Source organism: Notechis scutatus, chromosome Z (genome assembly GCF_049901735.1).
Source record: "Notechis scutatus isolate UNSWTSFEM ecotype Mainland chromosome Z, rNotScu1.2, whole genome shotgun sequence".
Lineage (NCBI taxonomy): Eukaryota > Metazoa > Chordata > Lepidosauria > Squamata > Elapidae > Notechis > Notechis scutatus.
The window spans coordinates 54,040,026-54,052,880 of NC_142025.1; the positions used below are offsets into that span (position 1 = coordinate 54,040,026).

The following is a 12,855-nucleotide window of genomic DNA, read 5'->3' on the forward strand; positions in this document are numbered from 1 at the left end:
CATACTGGTTGAGAGATAATATTAGACAACCCATGCCCCATCATCATAATTTTAGAAATGTCTAAACAGAGAAACAAAATGACAAAGCTGGGGGAAAATTGGTGGGAATAAGCATGATTTCCATATTCCTGGTGGCTTTTCCGCTGAATTTTCTTGTGGGAATCTGGGAGAATCAGAAATCTTGTCTTTTGCCTGTTCCTTTGCCTGTACCTGTTCCTATGCTTTGCCAGCAGGTAGATAAGCTCAGGAGGGAGCAAGGGATTACAAGACTGGCTGGGAAACGGTTTCCTTAACTTTTCAGATTCAAATTACTCAAAGTCACAGCCTATTATTATTTGAAATATGCAGATAAGTATTTGCTTTGTAGCCTATGGCAAACAAGCAATACCTTTAGGTAATTGATCCTTTGAAAATTTAAAGGAGAGCTGTTCTTTTTGTTTTCTTTGTCTGCTAAATAACAATCTGAACTTCAAGATCGTTAGACAAGGATATCACGTGTGATCTGTTTTTTTCACCAAATAACTGATATCAGGACATGACAATCAAGCATATTCACAATGTTAAAAACATTCAGTATGCCCTGGGTCATATTCCTAAAGGATACCAGGAATTTAATTTCTTAGTAGGAAAATAATAGCAAAACCCAAGCATCTTCTGTCTCTCTTAGGAGATAACGATGAAAAGTTTGGAAGACTGATTACAAAATACATCCGATCAACCATCTATCAAGACAGTGTCTGAGGAAGTGTGGGGTTTTATTTTTTAACCATTTTCCATTCCCCATTTCAAAGTAGACACTAGAATTGCAGGCTAAATCAGAAATTCTAGACTTTCATGGTAGCGTGGCACAAGTTCAACAAAGCAGTCAGGAAAGTCCCTTGAACTTTATTTGCAAATCCAATGTTGAACACAAATAGAATGATCTAAAGTCCAAATAAGTCAGGCAAGCCATAACATATGTACATATGTCCACTATATGCATGAGTTTTCCCCAAATTAATTGTGTTCAGATGAATCAGATATTACTCCAGCTGACTAGTCATCATGGGACTTATAACCCAGAATATTTGGAAAACACTAAGCTGGACATATAAGACAGATATTAAGTAGGTAACTTGAGCAAAAAAGAACTACTTTGGGATATTCTAATTCAATTGTTAGTTAATTGAATTATCAGCAATAGAACCATTAATCAAAGGTTCCTGTTAAATTGTAAAAGAGCTTGATTCTTTGAATCTAGATTAGATTCAAAACATTCAAATCAGCATTCATGTTCCATATTTAGGAAAGTGAATCAAATTCTAATCAAATACACTGTCTTGATCACATCCCGATCAGGTTTAGGGTATTAGGATTTAATGCCCTAATCAAGCCCCATCCATTCTGACAATAAATTCCAATTTTATGAATGAAATGCTAGACCAGGGGTCCTGAAACTATGGCCCACCAAGCGATTAATCCAGTCCGTGCAGGACCACGAGGCTGCGCCACCCACATCGCCCCTCAACCAGCTGGCTTCTCCCACTGGCTTGCAATCTTCAGCTGAGCATAGGCACAGTAAGCAGAGTGGCTACCAAGAGCCAGGGAACATGAGACTGCATCGCCCGCATTGCTCCTTCACCCACCAGCCTGCAATCTTCAGCTGGCTTCTCTCACTGATCCGCAACCTTCGGCTGAATGCAGTCTTCATGGGCAGCCATGGGCAGAGCGGTGTGAGCCCAGCGGGCTGGAACTGGAAGATAAGGTGGGGGAGGGAAATCCATCCTGAACCTGCTGCCCTCGGCCGAAGGTCCGCATCGGGGGAATGGCAAGGCTCAGCTGCCTTTCAGGCCTGCCTCTTGACATCCATGGGACCTCTGGGCGTCTGCCACCTGCTCGCCCCCCCCTCCATCTTGGGCCCTGCATTCAGCCTGTGACCGAGAGACACCGGGGGACTGGCCTGTGGCCAGTCTGGCAGGCAGATGGGCGAGTGCTGGTGCCGGATGGAGAAGCTGCTCCAGTACGACCAATGGAATATGGGCAGCTTGTGGTGGGGCTGAAAATCTCCACCATACAGAGTGGTACAAGAAGTGGTACAACGTGCAAGTAGCACAGCTGTCGCTGCCTGAAACGAGATAATGGTGCTGTTGCGGCAAGGAGGGAGCATCACAGGCAGGCTGAAGCAGCCAGAGCCTTAGTGGAAGCGAAATGCCCTGTGCTAGCCTTTGCACAGCAACAGCATTCCACCTTCATTGCGGTATATTTGCACCAGCTTGTTTGCAAAGGCAAGCAATGCAATGTGGGCGGTGCAACCTTGTGCTCATTGGCTGCCATGGCAGGTAAGACCCAGCAGCTACAGAGAGCGAGATGTGGGTGGTGATTGAGATGTAGGCTGGGGGGCAGCAGTGGCTCAGCCCTGACTCACCTTCCTCTCTGCCACCAGCTGCGGGAGAAAGGGAAGAGCGGGTGCAGGGATTGGGTGTTGCGGCCAGCCAGGAAAGCCCAGAGCAGGGCCTGAAAAGCAGCTGAGCCTCGCCATGTCCACTCCCTCCAAGGTAGCCCTTTGGTTGATTGCAGTGGGCCCAGAGCAGATTTCCCTTCCTCGCAGGCCTTACCTTCCAGTTCCAGCCCATGGGGCTTGCACCACTCTGCTCATCATGGCTGCCCACGAAGGTAAGGCCTGCGAGGGCTGAAAGGGAGAGTGGGGCAATGTGGGTGGGGCACAGGCCATATTAATTGCTTTCGCAGGATATATCAAGTCCATGGGCCATAATTTGAGGACCCCTGGCTTAGGCCACCATGTTACCATAACCATCCCTTTGTCCATGAATTCTCCATTAACACTCACCACACCTGTCAATATACCAACTCCAGTTACTGCTCCAGTGAACATCCAGTCACTATCAGCTCACCACTGAATCTCCCAACACGAATGACCCTTTAAATATAGCCATGAGACCGGAGAGACTTCCGGTTTGTCGGCTTCGCGAGCGGCAGGGATTTGCGAAGCTGTGCGATCCCTGCCGCGCTAGCCGTTGTTGGGGCTCCGACCCAGCCGGGTACGGAGCTAGGCTGCCCTGCAGGGGCAGCTGAAGGTAGGGGGGATCCGGAGAAGGGTTTGGGGTGCTGCAGACCCCCTCCCTGGCCGGCAGAACCCCTTTCCCCAGGACAGTGCAGCGGCGGTCCGTAATGGCCGCCACAAAGAAGCTGGCAGCCGGGTAAGAATGCGCAGGAGGAAGTGGAGAAAGTGATTGAGAGGAGAAAGTTTTTCTTGGCTCCTAGGACTCTAAGACATATTTAATAAAATTCCTGAAAAGTATGACTTTCTGAATAATACCTGCCAGAAGAGGAAAAAAAGCGGCTGCTGGAAGGTGCTGAAAGGATAGCTTTCCTCTTTTCCTACGGAATAAATAACTGGATATTAAGAAACCTATTTTTAGGTGGAAATTGGTTTTAAGCGATGAGTGGGAAGAGAGAGGATTAAAAAGAAAATATTTGTATGCTAAGATTTGTTGGAGCAGATGCCTTAAGGATTTGAAGACTAGAATATATTGTAACAAGACTTTAAACAGATTTGGACTTTCTTTCTCTTTGATTGATATCACCCCAGAAGAAGAAAGTGAGAACTCTGCCTTGGTTTGGACTGATTGATAACTTTGGGACTGTTTTATCTTTTTTATTTTCTTTTGAATACTCTGGTTGTTGTAAGAAGAAAGAAGGAGAAAAGAAAAGAAAAGATTTATAATGGCTCTTTCTGTTGAGGAACTAAGAAATGGTGTGGAAGAAGCTTTCCTTTTCTTAGAAATGGCGCTTACTAATTATCAACAAAAATTACAACAGATGAAGACAGCAGAGGAAAAGAAAGAAAGGAAGGAGCCATCTTTAATGAATCTCAGAATTTGATCCAGAAAAAAGGAAGAGAGAAAGAAAAGAAAAGAAGAGAAAAGAAGAAAACTAAAGGATTTAAGGACTTAAGATCTAAAAAAACATTTAAGAAAGGGAAAAATAAAGTGCAAAACCAATATGATGATTGTAAACAAAGGGGAAAAGAAATACGACAGAGAAGGGAAGCCGGTAAGGCAGAGGCTAGAAGAAGGGGGGTAGAAAGGTTTGTTGGGAAAAGAAAGAAAGGGAAAAGGTGGAGAAAAGCTACAACGCTTTTGAAATTAAATGGAAAAAGGAATTTTTATGGATAATGGATAAAGTATAATTTAAAAAAAAAAAAAAAAGATTTTGCAAGGTACATAAGATGAGATGGTAGTATTGCAATGGTTTAAGAGTTGATAAGAGATTAAAATGTTAAAATGTTTAAAAATGATTGGTTTTAAAACTTAATAATAGGAGAGGTTTAGAATATTGTTTTAATTAAAGAGTTTAATAAAATTATGGTATTGATGTTATTATAAAATTTTTATTATAGTATTTCTTTTTAATATTTGGATTTATTCTCTAATTATGCATTTAATTGGGTTGGATGTATTAGTTAGATAGAATGTACCAAGCAAAATCTGATTGGGTATTAGATATTATTTTAAAGATTAATTTGATTAACTTAGGGGGGAGATAGAAAGGCATCATACTCTGATTAATGATTTCAGGAGAAACTGATTTTCTTTTTTTTCATAAGGGATGAGACAAAGGGATGATAAAAAATGGACAAAAGATACAAATATAATGATTTAAACTAAGATGATTAATTAAGGTAGAATTAAGAAGTGTGAAGTATGTGGAGAAGTTAATATAGAAGGCTTAGAATGGTAAATAAAATAAGTAATGATATGTAAGATGAGCATGAATATAATTGAAGTCCATGAAGAGAGAGACACCTGGGTCCAAGTTACTTTCCAAAAAGATATTTTTTTTATGTTTTGTGTGTTGTGTGTATATGTCTTTTTTGGGGGGAGAATTGGTAAAAACTTGTAGAAATATAGAATGAGAATAATGGTAACTAAGTCAGAAAGAAACAGATGAAATAATAATAATGATATTGAATAAGAGTAAAGAGAAGTAAAGAGAAATTGAATAAGAGGTTTTGGTATATTATATGGAAATGGTTTAAAACAGAATCATAATTTATCTGACTTGTTAAATTTACAAGGGAAAAAGGTTTAAACATGTAATGAATAATGATAATTTGTGTGTTTTAAAAATTAATAAAACTTGTTTTAAAAAAAAAAAATAAATATAGCCATGAGACCTGTAGAAAGCATGCCTTTCCTTCCCCAGGCATTGCCAACCTCTCCCCACTGGTAAAAAAAAAAACTAGAGCAAAAACTTCATGCAGCTTTAAAAAGAAGAATAGAAAAGGGGGCTGCTGTGTATTGTTTAATACTGCTAAATTGGCCAAATGGATTGATAAATTGGCACATCCGCTCAGTCACATGACAGCCACGCCCACCCAGTCACATGACCACCTAGCTATGCCCACCCAAATCAAACTATAGTCCGGCCCCGCAATAGTCTGAGGGATCGTGAATTGGCCCCCTGTTTAAAAAGTTTGAGGACCCTGTTAGCAAAGAGCCTTTGAAAGTAAATGTAGCCTTTGTACAAATTATGGCTTTTCTGCTGATTAATTGACAATTTAATTGGCATACATTGCACCATGCACAGTACCAGTAAAGACCATGAATTGAACTACATCACAGGAAGGAAGTTATTGCAGCCTTTGACACCACAAGTGAAATCAATACATTTCTTCATCAGATTTTTTTAAAAATCCAAATAGAAAAGGTGTAAATAGATAAATAGGATACATTGTTTTAACAATGTATTTTCTTTCCAGTTTAATTTTGAGGTTTGAATCTTTGTGGGGTGATTGATACAGTAAAAGAAGAGTAATTTCAGCTACATTAACTTTATTAGATAATCTCTGAGACATAGCATCAAGAAAAAAAACAATTTTCCCCCTCAAGTGAACTCTGTGGTGCCAAAAGGAAAATTCTTGGCTACACCTTTTCATCAAAACTGAGAATGCAGGATTACAAATAAATGTTGAGGTTTCATTACTATCTGAAATAGACAAAAGTAGATGAAAGAGACTAAAGCCTTTCAAAGGTTTTCATAACTACAGATGTTAGAGCAACTGGTCTGTAGTCATTCAGTTCCTTGATGGAGGGCTTCTTTGACACTGGGATGATGGTAGAACATTTGAAGCAGGAAGGAATATAGCACATCTCTAGTGATCTATTGAAGATTCAGTTGAAGATGGGGGCCAATACAGATGAAAATTCTGAGCTTGCTACTTTAGCAAGTTGCAATCCAAAAATAACACATTGCATTTTACAACTCAATCTGAACTACTTCGCAATCAACTATAATTTATATATTGAATTCATGCTGGACTTTAGAGAATCCAATGGACACAGCTAGCTTCTTTCATATTGCAGTCCAGTATATGATGGTAATCTTTCTAATTTTCTAGAAATTCAGAAGTCAGAATAACCCAAGCCAAGGAAACACAATCTGAGACACTGAGCAAAGCATGTAATCATGTAAGATCTTTGTACTAATATTTGCATTTTTTCCCCATTGGCATGTGATAATGCAAACCTTTACCTTCAACCAAGTATTGATACTGAGCCTAGAAAGGCTTTAAGCAGCAAGGCTTTAGAAACAAAATGAGACACTTTTTAATCCAAGACTAACCAGTTTGTATTTTATCAATTAGGACAGAAGAGCCAAGATCTTAAATGCATGCTTAATCTAGATACTGAAATGGTAATTCAGTTAGAGGTAGAAGACTCTAAAAGTGTGATACTTAGCTATGATAGTCAACTACTAAAAAGATAACAAAAATATGTTGTCTGGGACAAATCATACTCCATCAGGTTTTATATTAGGTCTTAAATTGCATTAGCTGCTTTCAAAAATCATTAAATGAAGAGTGTTGATCTAATAATCCATCAAGAATGTTTATCATTATTTTTTTGAAACAAATTTTATTAATTTTAAAGACAAACAAACCATCGTTATCCATTAAGTACACAAACCTCTCCATTATTAATTTTACAAGTCAGATAGAATACTATTTTATACAACATAATTCTATTTTTCACCATTTCAATATAACCATATAGATATCTCTCAACAAATTTCTCATTATTTCTTTTTTCTTATTCAATTTCATTAATTATTATTAATTTTCTATATTTATCCAGTTTATACCATCATCTTCATTCCTCTCTGTCTTGTTTAACATTATTCTCATCCAACATTCCTCCGAGGTTTTATTAATTCTCAAAGAAAACATAGACACACAAAACACAAAAATATAAAACTTCTTTTAAGAAAGTAGTTTGGCCCCAGATTACCTCTCTTTGTATGGACTTCAATTAAATTCGTGCTCATCTTATATGCCATTACCTATCTTATTTACCATTCTATATCTTCCATATAACTTCTCCCCACTTTTCACTCTTCTTATTTCTATTTTATTTAATTCATTTTAATTTAATTCATTATATTTATATTTTTTGTCCATTCTTTCCAAATTATCCATTTATCTCATTCCCTACAGCAAGTAAAGAAAAAATTTTTTCCCTGAAATCCCTGATCAAGGTATGATGCCTTTCTATCCTCCCCCTAAATTAATATTTAAAATAACACCTAATACCCAATCTGATTCTGCTTAGTACATTCAACCTACTAGTCTCTAAAGAAAAAAAAATAGTAAGTCCACAATAATTAAATAATAAATCTAAATAAATAATAATTAAATAATAAATTATTATTAAATAATAAATCTAAATTTTAAATCTTATAGCCTTCCAATTGTCTATTTCAAGAAACAAATGCTACAATAATGAGTTTATAATAAGATCAAAACAAGTAAATTAGTCTTTTCAATTAAACTCAATATTTTAAACATTCCTTTTAATCTTTTATTAAATTTTAAAATCTATCATTACTAAACATTTCAGATTCTTATAACATTCTAATTTTCTATTTCTAATACAAATACTACCATACCATCTTATGTACCTTGCAGAATCTTCTTTTTTAAAGAAATTATACATTACCCTTTATCCCTAAAAAAATTCCTTTTTCCCCATCTTGTTTTATACCTTTGTGGCTTTTCCCCCTCCCTTTTCCCTTCCTTTCTTATCCCACCTAATTTTTTTACCTCCAACTTCCCCTCTCTGTTGTATTCCTTTCTCCTTTTTGCTCAGTAACATTAACATTGAATTGGTTTTGCATCTTATTTTTTCCTTTCTTAAGTATTTTTTAGATCTTAAGTCCTTCATTTTCCTTCCTTTCTTTCTCCTTTCTCTCTTAACTAAATTTTTAAATTCATTGAAGATGGCGTCTTCTTCTTCTCCTTCTTCTCCTTCCATTTCCTCCATCTGTTGTTGTATTTGATAATTAACATTTCTAGAGAGAGAAAGGCTTTTTTTCACAGCGTCCTTTCTTTCTTCATATTCTCTAAGTTCTCTAAGGAAGGAGAGTAAACTTTCCCTTTCAGCACTCAGTTTTGCCGCTTGAGATCCTCCTCTGGAAACAAAGTATTTTTCAAAAAACCATCGTTCTCAGGATTAAACGCCTCTTAAAGTCCTGGGTCAGCCACAAAAACTTCTCTTTAACACTTTCTCCTCTCTTCCTGCTGCTTGCAGTCTTACCCAGCTGCCGGCTTCTTTGAGGCGGCCATTACAGATCGCCGCTCGACCGTCTTGGGAAAGGGGGGTTTTGCCGGCTGGGAAGGGGGTCTGCAACACCCCAAACCCCTCACCAGCTCCTCCTTATCTTCGGCTGCTTCTTCGTAGCAACCTTAGCCTCCAGATCTATGGATCGGAGGCACCAAACGGCTAGCGCGGCAGGGATCGCGCAGGATCGCAAATCCCTGCCACTAGCGAAGCCGACAAACTGGAAGTCCAAGAATGTTTATCATTATTGATGTTTGTATCAAAATGAATTATAGCCAGGGCCCATACTGTTCATGTATTGATATTGATGTATATTTAAAATAAAAATCTAATAAAACATTTAAAAAAAGAATGTTAACACTTTTGCACAAAGAAAAAGAAATATAAGTACCTGTAGAAAGTTAGCACTCACTTTTCTCTTAGAAGAATGAAATATTCTAGGAAATATTAAAAAGGCAGAATATTATATTTCCCTGGATGAGAAAAGGAGAAATGTGTTTTTAAAGACAAAGCAGCTTCCTGCAGCTCCCTGCCCCCACCCCCTCCAGCTCCAGGGTGATGGGATTAAGACATGGCTCTCAAGACATGATAGGATTAGCCCTCTACCCAACTCACCACATGGCATCTGGGAAGATTACATCACCAGCAAGATTCAACCAAGCTTGGGTTTCAGGATCACATACAAAGTTACCCCTTGGGAGTCTGACAACCAATCAAGATTCATTTCTTGCCACAGGAACAGGAAGCAAGTTCAAAGTCCAACAGAGGATATAAATCTCTGTCTCTCTCTCAACCATGTGCTCTTTTTGCCCAGGTCTTCAAACACCATGTGGTCCTGCCATTAAACCATCCTTTCAAGCAGTCTCCATATTTCCAGTGTCTTTTTTCCTACTTGGAACTGAACCCAGATGGATATTTCTTCCAACATACCTTTGTACAATGTCCCAATTTATAGTTCTTAAGCAAGCTAGGATTAGAAGCCAACTTTAAATTTAGGTTTAAAATGATTTATCAAACTGTATAGATGCAATAGATAATTGTTATCCCTTGAATGCTGCTTTAATATTTGCATAATAGGAGACAATCTGCTGCATGCTTCACCCCATTGCTATTTTTTTTTGTTTAACAGATAATAGACAATCAGAGTTGGAAGGAACATTGTAGGTCATCTTGTCCAACCCCCCGCCCAAGTGGGAGACCCCACACCATTTCTGACAAATGGCAGTCCAATCTCTTCTTGAAAGTCTCAAGTGATGGCACTCCCACAACTTCTGAGGGCAAGCTGTTTCATTGGTTGATTGTTCTGTCAGAAAGTTTCTCCTTATTAAAGGTTAAATCTTTCCTTGTTCAGTTTCCATCCATTATTCCTTGTCTGTTTATTAAAGTAAGATTTATGGTTTAATATGATATCTGAATACACCTTTGAGTTCTTGGAATTTTAAATTTGAAAACTATTTTAATTCTAAATCTGAAATATTTTTAAAAAACTAGTAGATGAAATATTGTATTATATAATGAGAATTTTTTGGCTATGTTTGCTGAAAATCAGCTCCCAACAACCCTCACAATTGGCCATGTTGGTTGAAGCTCTTGAAAATTGCAGTTGTGAAAACCTGCAGCATTTAAACTTACTTTCCTCAAACCAATTAACCACTGAAGCTGCAGAATGCTTTCAAGAACTGCTGAAACTGCACATTTTTAATATGCAGCCTGTTTTCAATGTTTCCTGAAAGCATTGCATGTCTTCAGTTGTTCACTGGCCCAAGAAAGAATGCTATTCCACCATTTTTAGTGACAGCCTGTTTGTAAATATGAATTCTGACAATTCAAAAAAGACAGTTAGGTCTTTTGCATCTATAATGCATCCAATCTGGGGAGAACCTGTATTGCAGAATGAAATGAGGTATCAGCAGTTTATATCAGCAGTTCATGCAGACTTCTTACCTTGATGTTCTTCATTGGCCTACAGCATTCTTCTTTCCAAATAAATTCAATGCTACTAGATATAGATATAATTAGATATAATAAAATTTGATACAGATACTTTGAATACAATATTCTCCAGTACAGAAAGAGCTTGGAAGAATTAATATTGGCAATATAACTGAAGGATGTGATTTCCTCTTTCCAAATTTCTCTTGATGCAATTTCTTCATCAGATATTTGTCCAAAATAACATTAAAATGCAAATTGTTGCCACTGTCAGGTATTTCAGTATTTATTGTTGGCTTATTAAATATATATCAACTGATCTATCCTTAGGAAAAATACTGGGGTTGGATTTATGTTATAATTGTTATTATTGTTATTATTCTTTTAAGGAACCTAATAATGGAGCAGACTGTCATATGTTTATTGGCATCTGCCAAGTTGTGAGTTAATTTCATTTTCTATAATGCATCTATAATGCATCTATAATGCATCCATGTCTCCCCAAGACATATTCCAAGCCAGCAGTTCTTGCAGCTTGATGGTTTACTCTTTTGAGCAGGCACTGAAAGCATGCCTGTTAAGATCACAGTTCAGCAAAGGTTACCATATTTCTCCCTTTGCTGCCTTGGCACAAAATCAAAAGGCAATTCTGGGACCAAACTTCTTGGCTATGTTTAATATCTTGATGCATACCATTTATTATGAAATTGAAGAATTACACACTAGAAATATATTTAATACAGGACTTTATTACTTTTCAGTGTGTTCTAAGTCCCCAATAGTAACATACAAAAATTATAGCAAATCTTTGAATGAATGAGTTATGTCAAATCTATGTCTATTTAGCAAAAAGGTTCTGTCAAATCCAAAGAAAACTGGAAGATCAAATAGAAGCTCTGTCAGTATATAAGTAATTATGGTAACAGGTCAGCCAATGGAGACTGTTTGAATAGACATAGTAACAAGTCAGCCAATAGGGACTATTTGGAAACTGAAATAGTCTTTGTTTGTATGGGGCCATAAGAGACAATTTGGAGTCTGGGCGTGGCTGAGACTCCTGAACTGTATACAAGATTTGGTTTGTCCTCTGTAACTCTTCGCCTCTGTATCGCTCTATTCTGTAATGACTTGCTTTTGTGAATATTACTTCTGTGTTCCTGATTTTGTATGCTGACTTCTGCTGTATGGTATTGTATATAAAGAAGTTTCTTATGTAGATGAGAATTATTTACAGAATTATTTCCTTGTGTGCTGGTTGGATGTGAGGCATACTCTGACATTCTCTCAGATTAATTAACACAGAGAGGAAGGTTTAGGATCTTACTGCACTCCTTTAGTACAAAATGAACACTTCACAAGTGTCTTGTAAGAAGTTCGTGTGTAGAATTTAAATGAACACCTGTTGGAAGTGGAAGTGACTTTGAATTCCATTAATTAGTTGGGAATGTAATGTCAGTACAAATCTGACACATATATTACACTAACTTAAGGCCAATGAAGCACAACTATAATTGAAGGCGATTCTAGAGTACACTGCAGTGAAATCTAAATCAACTGCAAATAAAACCAACAGGTGTTCACTTAAATTCTACACATGAACCTCTGCACTTAACTAGACTGGAATAATTTTCATTCAATTTATTATACTGCAAAGTCAAAGAGTGCCTCTTGCAATTTATAAAAGTTTTGAAGGTTTTCATCTGGCTGCAGTCATAAAGTCAATCATATTATCTCGAAAGTACCAGTACAAGACATCCTTATGATAGTTTCTTACGTAAGATTTCAGTAGGTTTCACTATTTAAAATTGGCAACAGTGCAACTTGTGTCCCAGAATATTATTTAAGGTCATAAGCAAACTATGTTTTAATGCAAGAAAAAGCGATGACATCAGCAAATATTGCAGGCCCAATTGGCAAAAGAAAGCTCAGGACTGTATTGGTTGGAAACATACAGAAGAGGCCTTCATCCTGCAGTGAATAGACAATGGCTAAATAATGATTAAAGATTATATAATATTAAAGACAGATTTCTTCCAAAAGATTTCTTGTTTTATTCTTAGTTACAAATGCATTGAATCCTTGCTGATTCTTGGCATGTAGAGACAGAATACTCTTTATCTACACTAATTTTGCACATTGTGGACAATCCATGCAGTTCACTCTTCTATGCCAGCAGCTGAATAGAAATAAGAATGAAGCATCACACATTTAAAATATGCTGCATTGCTGTTCATTACAAAAATGACAAACTAAACAAAAATCCATAAGAGCAAGAAACAAAATGTATCTTTGAAGTTATTATAAG

At 37.2% G+C, this 12,855-nt stretch overlaps 2 protein-coding genes across 3 annotated transcripts in view; one reads left to right on the forward strand and one right to left on the reverse strand.

Annotated features, from left to right (window-relative positions):
* ZNRF2 (zinc and ring finger 2) overlaps positions 1-12,855 on the reverse strand; it is a 282,520-nt gene that overhangs the window by 106,182 nt on the left and 163,483 nt on the right. Inside the window, exon 5 of one of the 2 annotated variants that reach the window (XM_087946147.1) lies at positions 12,578-12,726. The exons of the other annotated variant lie outside the window; for it this stretch is intronic. The gene's annotated coding sequence lies outside the window, so the exon portion shown is untranslated. Of the gene's footprint in view, positions 1-12,577; positions 12,727-12,855 lie in introns of those variants that run through there. 2 annotated transcript variants of the gene reach the window in all.
* Positions 1-12,855, forward strand: part of NOD1 (nucleotide binding oligomerization domain containing 1) — a 94,236-nt gene that overhangs the window by 80,002 nt on the left and 1,379 nt on the right. The window contains exon 14 of the transcript XR_015745752.1: positions 9,748-10,990. The gene's annotated coding sequence lies outside the window, so the exon portion shown is untranslated. The remainder of the gene's footprint in view (positions 1-9,747; positions 10,991-12,855) is intronic.